This window comes from Mandrillus leucophaeus, unplaced genomic scaffold, assembly GCF_000951045.1.
Source record: "Mandrillus leucophaeus isolate KB7577 unplaced genomic scaffold, Mleu.le_1.0 Scaffold466, whole genome shotgun sequence".
In the NCBI taxonomy this organism is placed as follows: domain Eukaryota; kingdom Metazoa; phylum Chordata; class Mammalia; order Primates; family Cercopithecidae; genus Mandrillus; species Mandrillus leucophaeus.
The window spans coordinates 1340806-1357516 of NW_012104987.1; the positions used below are offsets into that span (position 1 = coordinate 1340806).

Consider the following 16711-nt stretch of genomic DNA (forward strand, 5'->3'; position numbering starts at 1 on the left):
CCCTTACCTTCAGTGGACACATGCTGAAAGTGTGTTCATAATCAAAAGACGTTCCCCTGAGCTGATGACCCAGTAATTCCTTACGTATACAGGTCAGTTGCAACAATACTGTACTAAAATCGCCAGATGAAATGGTCAGAATTACCCGGTGGCTTGATAAAATCAGCTTACTTTGAGTCTAATCCAAGGATAAATATACAGAAAGCTCCAAGCAGTGGAAGCTGTAAACACTGTAGAACTGCCCCCTGAAACTGTAAGACTGCCAGGAAAACAAATATTTGCTGGATTATAGGGTGCTATCTTGGTTTTACCTGAATGCAAATGAGGGCTAAATAACTACAAGCTACTGTTTAAAGTGGAAAAGTATAACACAAGTGCAGGGGACTAATTCTGCCGACACCACTAACACCAGTCTCCAAAAATCCTAATGATACACTCAGAACAAGCAAACCAGTAGATCTGATTACCAATTTCACACATCCTGCATTCCTGGAGCTCACCCATTTCATCATTTCCAGACACTCAGACTCTAACTAGGAACGCCTAACTCATAGCCCTGTATTTTGTTAAATTTTTCCTCTAGTCTTGAGTCCTCCTTTAATCTGTAGGGTGTTATTCTACACAGGACCTCTCTCTTATTTTTTGGAGTCTAGCATCTTGCATCTTCCTGGAGCCCCAACTAAACTCATAACTTCTAAGCTTCTAAGAAATATGTAAGTTTTTCAACTCTGTACAGTAAGTCTTTTTGTGACCTTAAACTTACCTTAGAAAAAGATGTATTGGTAGTTACCAACTGCTTCTTTGGCCTTGTGTATAATACCTGTTCCTCTTTCTGGCTCCCCTGCAAAGTTACTAGCTCATGAGAATCTGTAATTTAAGCAAAAAGCTTTGGCAACCGGGTAGTTAAATTGCTACTAGTGGTTACTTCTGAATGACTTCAAGTTGATTCTTTCCTTGTGTTTTCTCCAACCACTTCTCATTTCCACTCATCAGTGTCACTATGTGTGATCTATGACACTCCTTAGAACTATGCAAGCAGACTTCAAGAAAAAGAAGAATGGACATTTGATGAAAATGTTTTATTGGTAACACTCAGATAGAAATACCACCTCGAGAAAGTGTACACAACTCCATGTACCAGGTGGAATATTACTCCTGACCCAGAGTATTACATAAACATCTGTATTTTCTTCCGCAATTAGAAACAAACAGCTCTTGATGAAATGTCTGTGCCCTGGTCCTTCAGAAGTCTGTATCTGACTCTAAGATGCCAGGAAAATTTCATCTTGTGTCATGTTTCATGCTGAGGGGTTTGTATAGCACTAGTGTAAACCTTGGTCTCTAAGACACATTCCACGGTGAATTTATTTCAAATTCCAAACTGAGTTTATTCCATTTCACTCACTTAAAATTCCAGTTGTGATTGGAAAATATACACTTCATTTACCTTCTGCGCAGTGTTCAATGAACTGCTTGTCATGTTTCACCCTAGTAGGTTGCATTTCAATCCTGAGTGTGTCTGTACATCAGTTGATTAAAGCTTTGCTATTATTTGTAAGGGATGTTATAACATGCACTGTCATCTTTCTTGGCATTTTTTGAAACGGTAACATGAGGATTCTGGCAAAATAATATGGTAATTGCTACTCTTTGCTTATACCTATACCATTTACTTGTCAGTAAACAAAATCGTGTTTTCAATGAAGTAGACAAATAGAAAACTCAACTTCCCTATCCTGTTGTATCTTGTGCCACTCTCTATAAACTGACATGGCATAAAATGACATAGCTTGATAAACTGCTGGAATAAAACACAGATTACTGCCATTTAGCTAGAGCAGGACACGTCACTTTGAGGACATGGCCTCAACGAATGTCAATTCTAGAGGAGGAAGGATAGAACTGAAATGAGGGATCTGGTTCTTTGTTGTGTATGGCTGAATTTCCTGGACATTGTTTAAAGCAGAAATGACAGGTAGCATAAAAGAGTAAACCATACCTTAAGAAAGCAAATTATGTAAGCACACCCCTCGGATTCCAAATTTTTGCCACACTAAGACTTTACCACATAGGTTATTGCTCAGATCTGAAGAAACATTAACTCCAATCCCTAACCAACTGATAACAACCAATAACCACATTAGTTGTTATTTAGTAACGTAACAACGATAAAAATCTTGTGTGTGTGTGTGTCTTTTCTTGAGCTCTATATCAGGATTTTATAATGCTGAGAGAGTTGTCTATTAAGAAACATATTTCAACTTTATTCCAAAGAAATGGTCCCCACTCCTCTCTGTGATACTGTTAATGTCCAGCATGGCTCTTGTTATCAAGAGGATCTATTCTATGCTTTCCTGGTACCAGCATAATTAAGTCCACAAAACTGGTTGCTTTCAAGGCTACTTCCTCTGCAAGTGTACAGTTTTAATACACCCATAAGCCTTATTCGGGATCTCAATCTTTTGCAGTTGAGACACGAATCCAACAAGACTGTTTGAGAAGCTCACAATTCAATTCAGATCTTACATTTGAACTTTTTCTTTTTTGGAAAATGTACTCATGGTAACTTTGTTCATGCAAAAAAAAAAAAAACTGGAAGTGATTGAGAACATTAGTTTTACTGGCATTGAGGACATTTCAATTATCGTCTCTTAATATGTCATCTCATAACTATCTTCTGGAACAAGTATTCTTCAAATATGCCATATGGATGGTTAAAATCAAAACAGACTATTAATAACAAATCTAAACCAAGCCAAACAACCAAATACACATACAAATAAACCAAATGAACCCTCCTGTACATTCTCATTTTTTCAGAGAGCTACATCCCTGCTCCACTTGAGCTATGTTTGGGCTCCTCCCTTCATCTAGCAGCGTTTTTTAAAGTTTAGGTTCTTCTTTCCTTTCCCTTCTTCTCCCTTCCCCTCTTCCTCTTCTTTTTTTTAATCCTCACTATTTTAGGACCCACTGGTTGGCTTTCTTTATTACCAAATTAAAAATATTATTTATTCACTCTCTTGCAAAAAAAAAAAAATGACTCTTTTGAGAGTCACACTGTTTAGCTGTAAACATCATTTCTCCCTGTGAATGGCTGGGGTCCCAGTGAAGCCTTCTACATTTAACAAAGGCTTTGGTACATGGCTTAAAGTCTTAATATCCAACCCAAGATCCTGGATGACGTCAATGCCCTTTTCAGTTATCATCCAGCACCAGCTTTACAGTTCCCTATTATTCACTATGATAGTCTTTTTGAGCCTCCACTCTGCTTCAGCCAGTCACAATCATGGCCACCCCAAACTTGGCCACCTCTATACTTGTTCTTTCTCTGAAGTTATTCTCTAAACGGCACCATCCAACTTTTCAACTCTACCGACTTCGTATTTCCACTCCATCTGTTCCACAGCCTCATTCAGATCTCAAATCTCTTAAAAGTATCACTTTCTTTACTTCTAAAAGCTCCCCTTGGCTCTCTTTCTTCTCTCTTTTACCTAGACATCATAGCCTATCATTTCAAACATCCTCCTGTCAGTACCCACTTCTCGCTTGAATTCTTGTCATCCCTCCACATTTTCCTCCAAAATTTCAACCCAAGATCAATGCAATTATTTTACGTCTGTTTTCATATACCCGGGTTGCTACATTCCAGATAACTTCATGTGACTCTGCAGAATGGTACGGGTACAAAGCCCTGGTCTTCAACATCACTAGGACTTCAACACTGTCCACATTTCCTTCCACATCTCTTTTTCTTTCAAGCTTTAACTGTTTCTTCCAATCCAACATTATGTGCCAACTGCCACTTCCTCACTCTCAGCAAAGCCCTCCTGTCCTAATTTACAGGTAAAATAGCCCATGAAGTGAGAATTCATTCAATTTCCTTTCCTCCCGATGAGCTGATTCCAGTGTAACTCTTTGCCACCCAATTCATTAGAAAAGATATCTTTTCTCTTATCCAAAACTAATCTTCCCACCTTTACTCTGGATCCTACCTTCTTCCCTCTTTATCTGTTTTATTAGCAATCCCACTTCTCACACAAACCATCAACCTCTCCCATCCCATTGGTTTCTATGCGGTGGTGCACTGAAGCTGATAGCTAATTCTGGGTATCTTCTCAAATCTGCATTCTGCCTTGATAGTTTTACCCCAGCCATGGTGAGGGTGTTTACGCCATGGTCATCTGTAGTAGCTACAAATTAGAGCTTTTATTTCTCCTCTGGAGGCCTGGTTTATCAGAATACCACTGCATACAAGCCTTCTCAAAACAAACCAAACCAAATCATTGACAAAAATTCTTGTACATAGCCTATTTCCTCCTCTAGTTATAGTGCCCTCTGTCCTTTTATGTTCTAACTACTTAAAATATGTAGTGTGTACCCAATCATTTGCTCTTAACCAATCTAAGTATGCCTTTAATTCTTAACAGTTCTTCACTGAAGCTGATATTTCCAAGGTAATCAGTAACTTCATAGTTGATAAACTTAATGGGTACTTTTCAGTTTTTACTCACTTAATCTGTGGTATTTGATACTGTTAGCCACTCCCGTCTTATAATTCACTCTTTCCCTGGCTTCAGGACATCATCATTCCCTAAATTCCCCCTTACCTCTTCTTTTCAGGGTTCTTTTCATTTGTCCACCTTTTAACAAGTTCTTCCACAGTACTCTTTCTCAGCTTAAACTATTGGCAAAATCTTCATTCCATGCAATGCCATGTCTCTCTCACATCTCTTTCACATGCTGTAGTTATCACTGTACAACTACCCACTTAGGTTGTTCAAGAGATCAGGCATCTCAAACCACAAACTCACCAAATTTTGCTTCCTTCCTTGTCACCTCACCTACTCTGGTTCTCCTGCCCCTCAGTCTATTCTTCAGAACTGAGTTGAGCTAATATTTTCTAGGCACAATTCTGATTGTATCAACACTGGATTAAAACACTTGAATTTCTTCCCTACCTCTTGAGCTACCTCTGCAGCCCCATTTTCCACGAGGCTTTCTCTTCTTGCTGCGTTATGTGTTTGTGCAATTTCTGTCTTTTCTATCTCCTCCCCGTCCTGTGCCTGTGCGCCCTTGTACTGCAGGGCCTTGGCACAATCTGTCTTCTGTCTCTGCTCATCCCGCCTCACCCAAGTAACTTTGATTTCTCTTTCAGGTCTCAGCTTAATGGGAGCTTCCACAAAAAACTTTCCCTGAGCATTCTTGACAAGCTCAAATCCCACTATCAGGGGCTCGCAGAGCACCCTACGCTGCCACCTTTCCTTTGAAGCATTATGGGCTAGGTGCAGCATCAGAAGAGCAGCTTTTCGTTTGTAAAATTACTAACACCTGTTTCTCTCTTTAGATGACGAGCTCCATGAGGGCCAAGGCTGTCCGTTCTTGTTCACCACTGCACACCCAGGAGCTCATGGCATGCTGTCTGTGCTAGTGCTGTGAGTATTTATTGAATTAATGAATGAAGATTCTGGAAATTTCCAGAAGTTCTTCAGATGCAAAAACTAATAGAAGGCTGGGTTTCCTGCAGGCAAGCAAAAAGCAGTTTTAAGTCAGTGAACTAAGGCCTTGAGAGACATGTCCTAATTTTGTAAGCATTGCTGGTTAGGCATACACAGACGAGTTACCCAAATGATATGACAGAAATCTGCCATATTAACATCATGTCTGGTTTAAAGAATAGGGCTTAAAACCTTAAAGAGCTACATACATTTCTCTGGGTTTATGTTTTGTCCCTCCTCCATAAAACAATTTAATGGAACATCATTTTTTAATACTTAAATAAGGTGATCATACAATTTATCATCCAGACTAAGGCATGTTCGTTAGTGAAAGAGAGTAATCATAACTGTGTCACAGCAACAGAGGTAAATTGCAGAGGTCTCCAGCAAACTGGGACAAGTGGTCACCCCAGCTGTGGCTGACATAACAGAATGAAATAGGTAAATGCAAAATTCTCTGTCCATGGAGATCTGTGATGGGAGGTATAGAATAACTAAGCCCAACATAGAGGGAGGCTTCTCATCAATGTCACGTTGGTGTTGGCGCAAATTGTGGAATAAGCAATGCATCTTCAATAACGCAGTATACAGAATAAAATTATAGTTGCATTAATCATTCTACATTTTATTTGGAGGTTGTTCTGTTTATTATTTTATTTTATGCCCCACAACATACCTATTTTAATTCCTCAAAAAGCCTTTGTTGAGCAATGGGCCAGGGACAATTGTGATGGAAAGGAAGAACAAGATATCAACCATCCCTAGAGAATCGACAGTATAATTACAGGGCAAATAGTATCATCCATAATTACAGATGAAGAAATGGACACCCAGAACTCAGAAATGATTTGGTTAAGGATATGCAGATAATAAACAGTATAACTGGAACTATAATTCAGGTCTCTGACTTCCAATTTGGAATTCACTTTATTTGGCTCAGCTGCCTCCCAGACATGGAGTGAACACACTTAACGTACTTTATGCTCTTGTCTTCTACTGCACAGAAAGGCCCATGAAGTACGTTTACACAGTCTTTGCAGAAGCAGATTGTGCCGGGCTCAGCAGGCAGCGTTGGTGCTGCCCGTGTGGACTTCCTTTTTAGGCACTGGCTTCTGGCCCTGTGTCAAGGATTTGAAGGGGATTTAAAAGGCCAAACACATCTCTGATTAACTTGTCGCTGTATCATACCTATGTTTAAATCCTGGGTAAATTAAAAGGCCAAAAATATGTCTTTTTACTTTATGATCAAATTCCACTGCAGAGGAGTAATGAAATAGTCCAGATATGGTCAGGGGATAACCCTGAGGATAACAGGCCATCTCTACTCAATAAAATGTGGGTATTTGTCCATGATGAAACATTGGACCTTCTCATTAAAGAGAAACACTCATTTATTAGTGCTTTGGGGTTTACAAAATGCAGTCTTTACCAAATAGATGTATCACTGTTCTCAGATTTCTAAGGGAAATAGCTTTTGAGATTGCAATGCAAGTATTCGAGGAAACATGGCATTATGCTTATATTCTTTTAAATGCTATCCACAGACACTTGTTAAAATGTAAAGTATTTTCAGTAGTCAGAAATACCCCAGCTTACAGAGAGCTCTGTTTTTTCATTCATTCCAACTACATAGTTCTGTTAGTATAAGATCCTGACAATAAAACTGAAAGGTGAATTTTGTCATTTTCAGCTTTCAAAAAAAATTTCACTTATTTTCCAGAAATATTTCCTAAGAGGTTACTTTCAAATAATCTTTTTTCTTCTTCTGACCTGAAGAGAATTCTGTAAAGGACAAAAGCAAAATTAAAATAGCTCACAAACCAACTAAGTCATTCAAATCACAACCAAGGATAACTAAAATAGAAGGCTCCTGAAGTTATCTGAAATTGATCAGGGACCAAGATAACTGGAACAATTACAGTGAATAAAATTATTTTTTAAACATCTACAAAATTATTGATCCTATGCTCATGACAAAGATGGATATAATGTATAACTGAGATAAAAAAAACTTCTCTTTTTGAGTAGTCTGAGAGTTTATCTTAAAGGGAGAGTTTTCTTTGTTGGAAATATTTCTGAATGGGCTTACTGGAGGCAAAGGCTGAGATCAAAAGGCATCTAAGTCTGGGGGGATCTGCTCTGGGGATCCCTGGTGAGGATCTAGCTATAGCTAGAGGGGAATGGGGCGGGATGTGGAGCTTGAGACCAGCTTGGGCAATAGAGTGAGACTTCATCTCTACAATATGGTGGTGCATGCCTGTAGTCCTAGCTACTCAGGAGGCTGAAGCAGGAGGATTCCTTGAGCCCAGGAGTTTGAGGCTGCAGTAAGCTATGATCACACCCTTGTTCTTTAGTCTGGGCAACAGAGTGAGACCCTGTCACTAGAAACAAAAAGAGGGAGAGAGAGAGAGAGGGAAATGGAGATGAGAAGATAGAGACAGAGGGAGTGTGGCAGTGGACTAAAGAGTTGGTGGAAGGAGATCTATTATTTTGTGATCCTCTCCTCAGAACCCCTCAAGCCTTCTGGAACTTGATGAATTTATTAATATTTATCAATAATAATTTATTATTTCTTACTATTTAATATTAATATCACGTATTATTAATAATTAGTGATTTATTAAATCTTTGGGCTGATGGATGGAATGGGGGGTCTGGGTGGCCAAGCTTTATTGAACCACATGGAAAGAGGAGTGCAGACACTGGGGACTGAATAGGAGTAAACTCTTGAGTAATGTTCAAGACTTTTGGGGAGCACCCTGGACTCAAAGGATGCAAAGTTGGATGGGAGTCAGTAAAGTTTACCCAGTCTCAGAGGAGGAAGAAAACTCCAATTTGTTATTGGGGTTACAGACACGATCCACGCATGACCTCAAAACCTTATGGGGTAGTGGTAGAAACAGAAGGAATGAGAAAACGAAGGAATCTCATCTGTGCCACTGCAGATGCATCCGTACAATGTCAAGGGCCCAGAAGGAGGTCTCACTTATGCTACCTGGAAACTCAGGGTGGTGTCGTGGGGACGTGGCACTTTTGCTGGGTCTTGCAGAATGAGTGAGAGTGGTCAAATAGTTTTGAAAACTCAGAACAGTATTATTTCAGTTTCCTAAAATGAAGCCAAACAAAGCTGGGAAAGAAGGAGATGGGCTTTCTCGGTGGGAGGTTATAGCATGAATGAAGTTAGGAACACAGCAGGTATTTTGGGGTGTGGTGAGAGGTACCAGGGTACATGGTTGAGGAGTGGTCAACCTTTACTCCAAAGCCAAATGTATTAAGGCCTTAAAGGCTATACTTATTTTCTTTATGCTTAGAAAGAAGCAACTTTTCAAGAATTGAGATATAAGATAAAAATATTAATTTACTTTATCTAAACTTGGCATTCAATACAGTTACTAAATTCTCTGTCTGGTACCTGGTTAAATGACTATATAATACTCAGTAAACTATTCTAATTTAAGTGCTTAACTGAAGCTTGTACCCAAAGTGAACCACGGGTTCCCTCCTCATCTCTTCATACCCTCCTGCTCATATGTCACATACCCAAACCCATAACATATCTATCGCCACAGTTTTAACAATCTCAATCATTTACAATGCTATTTCTCATCATTTAGGTTGTCGGGTGTTCCTGCATTATCAGCCTTCCTATAGAATTAATAAGATTACACAAAATATCTGCCCAACTTAGATCACAGAATTTTGCAATTTCCTGATCAACTGCAAGACTGATCTTCCATAATATGGATGTAGTTATATACATACATACACATATATATGGGTATAGTTCCATATACAGAGAGTATCTATATGCATATAGCTATATATATATTTCAATAATATGGATATAGTTATACATATAACACATAGATGCAGATAATGGAACGACTGTTATTTTTCTTTAACTGGGCTATTTAATAGTTTGATTCACAATGGTTTGTTTCTGGAATTCCATGACAAGTCCAACAACATTAACTAGCTTTCAAGGTCTATGTTGGCAACATGAAATTGCCATTAGAAGCATCATAATCAGTGTCCTTCCTCATCTGGCAGAGGTGGAGGAGGACTGCAGAGTTACCTTTCGTAATATCTCATGATACAATGGCGCTTCATGTCAAATAGCAATTAATATAATTTTAACTTAAGTAATGTGGATATTGTTTTACATTTTGATACTAATTTTTTAAAACACTTGAGCTTTAAAGAAAAGATAAAACAAAGTAGCTTTGTCAATAATGAAGAATTTAGATCTGTCACTGGTTAACCTCTTTAATTCGCAATTTAGCTACTTAAGTAGAACGTCCCAACTTAAAATAAACGTCTAGAAATTGCCTCATAGGTTAAAGAACTCTCAAAAACCTGTCCCTGACAATGGTATTTCCAAAAGCAGCTAGTGACAAGAGGTTAAAGGGATTTACAACCCCCTTTTAGCAGCTTAATGTCTATACAAAGGAATTCATTCATTCACTTTTTTTTTTTTTCCTCAACACATATGGAACCCCTGCCACATAGGCAGCTCTGTCCTAGCTGGAGAAATGAGTAGATAAAGTCACCGATTCAAAGGAACTTTATTCTACTGGAGGGTACAAAATGACAGCTAAATTTATAAGGTAACATTGGCTGCTTTACAGAAAAAAATAAAGCAGGCTATGTGGGTAAAATGAGTGATTGTCAAGAATATGGCTATTTTAGATATGGTGGTCAGTAAAATCTGCCTCAAGGTGGAGACATTAGAACCAAGGCCCCTGCTCACCAGGAGGCAGTCTGAAAAAGTATTAGACAAAATAACCCAGAGAACAAAGACCTGGGGTGGCAAACAAGCTTCAAGTGCTCAAGAAACTGCAAGAAATGTCGATGTGACTGGTCTGGGTTTCAGTCTGAAAACTCTGAGTGCTAAATACTGAACGTAGTTGCAGAAAAATAGAAAGCAAGAGAAAGCATTGTATGTTTAAACATAAGCAAATAAATAGAAACAGATAGAAAACAGTATGTTTTAGGGAGTATACTTTTGGGGTAACATATCTTTTATTATTTTTCCTAACTGGGGAGGGAGTGAAAGACTATATTGCCGGCAAAATGAAAGCTTTTACCCTCTACATGTGTCAAGCAATTCAGCAGCGGATAATTACATTTATTGGAGTTAGAAAATAAAGTGGGATCTTAAGGAGAATTAATTAGTTTATTTGGAATCATGGTGACAGAGAGTGAGAAGACAAAGAGATAAATGTGAAACTTCTGTTTCACCCACTAAGGAGTCAGCAGATAGTACCACAGAACCTATAGACCCCAAACACGAAAAAAAAAAAAAAAAAATTAAACCAGGAAACAAAGAGCCAGGAATAGAACAGTAACCTTGGCAAAAACTGGCCCTTTCTGGATGAGGCTTATATTTAGGTGGTTAAGCCCACAAATAAACACCCAAAATTATAGGATGAATGCTGGTGAATGGTGCTGTGGAGAAAAATAAAGGAGGTGCGGGGTTTAGAGAGTCCCAGGGGTGGAGGTGCTGAGATGTTCTTTTATGTAGGATAGTTAGGAAATCTTCTCCAATAAGAGAGGCTGGGAAGCCACTGGAGGGTGTTGAGTAGAGACTGAATTTTAGAATATAACTCCAGCTGCTGTGCAAAAGATAGGTTGAAGGGATCAGTGCTAAAGCAAGGAGGGCAACTGGAAGTCTCATGCAATCATCTGAGTAAGAGCTAATCCGAGCTTGGGCCAGCATAAATGGTGAGAATTGGTGAAATTCTAGATACAGCTGATGAGTGCTGATGAATGAATCCAACTGGGAGCATGGAAGAAGAGCCAGATTCAAGGATGGCCCCAAGGTTTTGTCCTGAACCACCATAAGCTTCTTGCTATCATTTAGCAAGAGGTGGGGGAAGATCACATATACATGGTTTAGTCTAAAAAATAAAGTGTTATTACACACCCTCAATTATCCTTCAGGCCACATCTCCTCCCATGTTGCAGAATTAGCACATTCGCTTACTGCCATTGCCTGCCTATGAGGAGTTCAATGGTATTTTTTTCTTCATGAAATATTCCACAGTAGTTATTTACCAAGTTAGAGACAGATTGAAGAAAGAGTTAAAAGAGTATTCATAAATGAATTTAATCTGAATCGTAGTCTGAAAGATTGTTTCAAGGCCAAGGCCCAATACTCTTCTATATTAAACTATCTCAAGGTATGTTTATTTTCAATCCATGCTTAAGTTTAGCTACAGAGTCAGGGATAAAGTAGGATAAGTGAAGGTATTTAATTATTGTTTTTTTTTTTTTTTTCCAGATCCTCAACAGAATAATTGCTGACAAACTCTCTTGCCCAGAAAATGTCTATTGGAATTATGGAGTACAAAAGAACTACAAAAGCAATGAAGAAAAGAAGGATGTTTTATTTACATCCTATTTCAAAACCATTGCTTTCTTGCTATTGTATGTCTCTGCAGGCCCAATACCGTGCATCTGCGTAAGAAGTTTAGAATTGTTCCTTATGTTTCCTTCTAACACTGGTATATTCACTTGAAAGTGTAGATTTTATTCACTTCTAAAACAGTTAGCTCATAATTCGGAACACTGAGGTTTGCAAAATGACTGAAGGAAACTTTACCCAAACAATAGTTGCCGGTTCTGCTGAGAATGATCACAGGCCCACAATAGCCGTGTGTTTTTCCGTGTAGACATTCTGATTTTTTTATTATACAGCTAATTTTTTTTAGACTCATGAGTAAAATAGCAAGTCAGTCTGTGCATAAGCATATGTTTAAATCTACTGGGAGAAATGTCTGGAATCCTTCTGGTTATTAAAATTAAAAATCAGAATAATGAAAGGCATATGCAACTTACTGTATTCTTTATATAACTCATTTCATCTAGTCCTCCAAATAGCTATAAGACATATTTATCCCCACCTTACATAAATGTTAACCAAAGTTTGTACGGTTAGTTCATTTGTCCACAGTTACCCAGAAAATTGTTTGTGGAGCTCAGCACAAGGCTGACTGCCAGACTCCAAAGTCTATGTTCCTTCTACTACCACACGTTGCCTTTGCTGTTCTTATAAAAGTTGAAAAAATATCCTTCTGCTTTTCCTACTTCTCCAAAAACTATTTATGATGACAAATCCAGTTTTTTTTGTATGTAGCCCTTTAGCATTTCAATGCATGTAGCATAAGGCATGTGCATTTGTGCATGCCGTGCATGCCTCTGTGTGTACATGCACACGTGTGTGGGGATGCATGCCTTTGTGTGTACATGCACACGTGTGTGGGGGTGCATGCCTCTGTGTGTGTGTACATGCACACGTGTGTGGGGGTGCATGCCTTTGTGTGTGTGTTCATGCACATGTGTGTGGGTGCATGCCTCTGTGTGTGTGTGTGTCTACACGCACATGTGTGGGGGCGCATGTCTGTGCATGTCTGTGTGTGTATGTACATACACACATGTGTGGGGAGTGAGATGGGGCAGTGCTGAGAGGGAGCAACATTTTTTTCTAGGTGTTAAGTTTCAAGAAGTTGGTGAAATGGAGACAGCCAATCCAACCCAGGAGACAGTGTTTGCAAACAGGGCTTCAGCTCCTCGTATGATGTGGATTGGGGAACTGGTCTGTCCTCCTAGCCATGGGATGACCCTGCTGTGTTCAGGAACCTTTCCATCTTTTGGATTTTAAAGGAAAGTATCCTTTCTGTCAGTAAAATTTTCCTTCTATCCCATAAATGAATCATTTACAAATAATTTTCTAAATATTTAGAATGTAATAACATAATTATAAATTATAATAACACATGTTTATTATATTTTATTGCATATTCACTATATATAATATATATTATTATTTGTATTTATTACAATTTACTTGTATATCATGAATTATTTATAATTCACATATAATTATAATATATAAATATAAAATAATTTAGTAATTTATTAAAAAACAAATTAAAATAATCTAAATAAATGATAACCATTCTCCTTGACTTCCAAGCTCATCAGACTTATGATATTTAATTCTTCTCTTTAATTTCAATCTTATCTACCTTTATCATTTGTTTCACAACTTTGCATCTCAGTTGTATATAAAAGCTTACTTAGTATTCCAAGGTAATTTTATCATCTTGTACACATTGGCCATGGAACTCCATTGCCTAGAATAATGTCTCTATTCTTTATGTTGAATATCAAGGCTATTTGATAAATAAATGGGTGTGTATATATATATATATATAGTGAATCTATTTGCCAGCCTAAAAGTCATTTTCTCTTCTTTATATCCTCATACGAGTTAATTTTCCCTTTCCTATAAAGATAGGGTCTTTATAGAGGCAATCACCTTAAAATGAGGCCATTAGAGTGGCCTTAATCCAATATCACTAGTGTTCTTATAAGAAGGGGACATTTGGGCCGGGCATGGTGGCTCACACCTGTAATCCTAGCACTTTGGGAGGCCGAGGCAGGCGAGGTCAGGAGATAGAGACCATCCTGGCTAACACGGTGAAACCCCGTCTCTACTAAAAATACAAAAAATTAACTAGGCGTGATGGGGGGTGCCTGTAGTCCCAGCTACTTGGGAGGCTGAGGCTGGAGAATGAACCCGGGAGGCAGAGCTTGCAGTGAGCCAAGATCGCACCACTACACTCTAGCCTGGGTGACAGGGTGAGACTACATCTTAAAAAATAAAATAAATAAAATAAAAAAATAAAATAAATAAAATAAATAAAATTTAAAAAAAAGGGGACATTTGGACACAGAGACATAGGGAGAACATGGGGAGAACGCCATATGAAGACGAAGGCAGAAGAGAGATTCATCCACAAACCAAGGAACTACAAAGATTGCCAGCAGCCCCCAGAAGGCAGGAGGCAGACATGGAACAGATTCTCCTTCACAGCTGCGAGGAGGAGCCAATCCTGCCTCCAGAACTGTGAAGCAGTAAGTTTCTGTTGTTTAGGACTTCCATTCTCTGCTACTTTGTTACAATAACCCTAGCAAATTAATGCACACATGGCAAAATGGTATTTTTCAACTTTTATGAGAAAAGTAAAGGCAGTTATAGTAGAAGAGAGCATCATGAGTCTACTGTGCTCAGATACGGCTATTTGCTTTTCCCCAACTATGTTCCATACTTTCTTCTTTTCATACTTTTTCTTTTTTATTTTGAGTCAGGGTCTTGCTCTGCTGCCCAGGCTGGAGTGCAGTGTCATGATCATAGCTCACTGTAACCCTGACCTTCTGAGCTCAAGTGATCCTCCTGCCTCGGCTTCCCAAGTAGCTGAGACTACAGGTGCATGCCAACACACCTGGCTATTTATTTATTTTTATCTTATTGTAGAGACAGGGTCTCATTGTGTTGTCCAGGCTGGCCTCAAACTCCTGGCCTTAAGTCATCCTCCTGTCTTGGCCTCCCCAAGTGCTGGGACTATGGGCATGAACCCATCACACCCAGACATTTTATATTTCTTTAATTTGGAGTGTCTTTCCTTTCCATGCATGCCGATAGAATTTCCGATTATCACTTAGCCCAAAGAAGACTTTCATATAAATTCTGCCATAACCCTTGTTAGAATAAATGTATTCCTCTAAGCTCCCTCTAGCTCTATTTGCATCTTTATTATAAATATTAATATATCTTTCCCTGCATTGCTGTTACATGTATACACATCTTATCTTCTGGTAAAAAATAAGCCTCGTCCCTTGGGGGAAGGGCTAACCTTTCCTCCTTCTGGTATTACTCATGATGCTGACCACAGCACCCTGCACAGAGAAGAGGTTTAATATTTGTTTCATTACTTAAATTGCATAAGAGGGACCTACCTACTTGTGAAAAAGGTTGCTGTGACCCATGTTCCTCCTTCTGTGACAAGAAACTAAAACATACATATATTTATTCTCTTCTCTTCTTCCTGGATCTGGTTCACCAGATTTCCTCCCCTCCTTCTTTTTTCATCAATACAAAACTTCAAGTCACAGTCTTGCCAATAATTCTTCTTTGACTAATTTATGAGTTAAATAAAGAATGAATTCCCCACACATGTATCATTTCCAAGGTCAGCTCTTCAACACTGCTTTATTCCACCCCTCTCAATGGGTGCATGATGCAGGCCCACTTTAACACTACTGTACCTGTGGTTGATTCCTACGTGCAGATCTTTCTGCTCTTTTTGCTTGAATTATCTTCAATGTTCTTTGTGCAAAAATCACAGCCAGTGTAGACTATTTCCAAAAGAGCTGTAAAGGGGCATTTCAGAAACTTCCCTAAACAATATTTCTTTAAAATGCACCAAGCTGGATAAAGCCTCTTTGTGACCTGCATAAAAACTCCAAAGGATAAATGTGTATTACCTTCCCAAAGAACTACTTCTCCAAAGTTATTCCAGCTCTTTCCAGTTGAAATGTTAAACTTGACATAAAAATGAGATGTTCCTGCATGAATTAATAAACAAATAAATCTGTGTTTCCCATTGCCCTTTCACTCAGAGTGTTTTCTGATTATTCTTTGGTTGAAGTTACTGGTTACATGTCTGCTTCCTCCATTATATTTTACTCCTCAGGAATAGAATCTACATTCTATTTATGACTCTAAAACCCGACACAGAGTGGGTGTTCAATTAACTTTACTGATATCAGTAATTTGCAGATGCAAGCAATTCTGAATAGACTGAATCAAACACAAACTTCAAGTAGATTTAGCAATTCTTACAGGATGGCATTATCACTTTAATGATATTTCTCAATTTGTGTTACAATTTGATTAAACAATTTTTACCCTAAAGCTTTGAGAACAGGTTTTTTCAGAATTATATAATTTGATTCTAATGCTTATGTTAGAGGGCATATGTCTTGGGGAAAGGATAAAAGAAAATAACAGATTCTTAAGTGACAGTCATCAACTGTTTGCCTTTATGAATTTCTTGATTTGTATGGTAGCCATTTCTCACGCTTCTCCTCAAAACAAAATAAAATCGGCCCGGCGCAGTGGCCCACGCCTGTAATCCCAGCACTTTGGGAGGCCAAGGCGGGTGGTAACAAGGTCAGGAGATGGAGACCATCCTGGCCAACACGGTGAAACTCCGTCTCTACTAAACATACAAAAAATTAGCCGGGCGTGATGGCTGTCTCTTATACACATCTTAACCTTGGCAAAAACTGGCCCTTTCTGGATGAGGCTTATATTTAGGTGGTTAAGCCCACAAATAAACACCCAAAATTATAGGATGAATGCTGGT

The 16711-nt window shown here is 38.6% G+C and overlaps 1 protein-coding gene and 1 long non-coding RNA gene across 4 annotated transcripts in view; one reads left to right on the top strand and one right to left on the bottom strand.

The window, feature by feature from the left end:
- Positions 1–16711, bottom strand: part of CHRM3 (cholinergic receptor, muscarinic 3) — a 559390-nt gene that overhangs the window by 207099 nt on the left and 335580 nt on the right. The window contains exon 6 of one of the 3 annotated variants that reach the window (XR_001007655.1): positions 764–867. The exons of 1 other annotated variant lie outside the window; for it this stretch is intronic. The gene's annotated coding sequence lies outside the window, so the exon portion shown is untranslated. Of the gene's footprint in view, positions 1–7; positions 120–763; positions 868–16711 lie in introns of those variants that run through there. One more of the 3 variants, XM_011995027.1, reaches the window with a different exon arrangement.
- Positions 544–12725, top strand: LOC105550144. Its single transcript, XR_001007654.1, has 3 exons — positions 544–713; positions 5345–5432; positions 11779–12725. It is a non-coding gene; the product is annotated as an uncharacterized LOC105550144 (long non-coding RNA).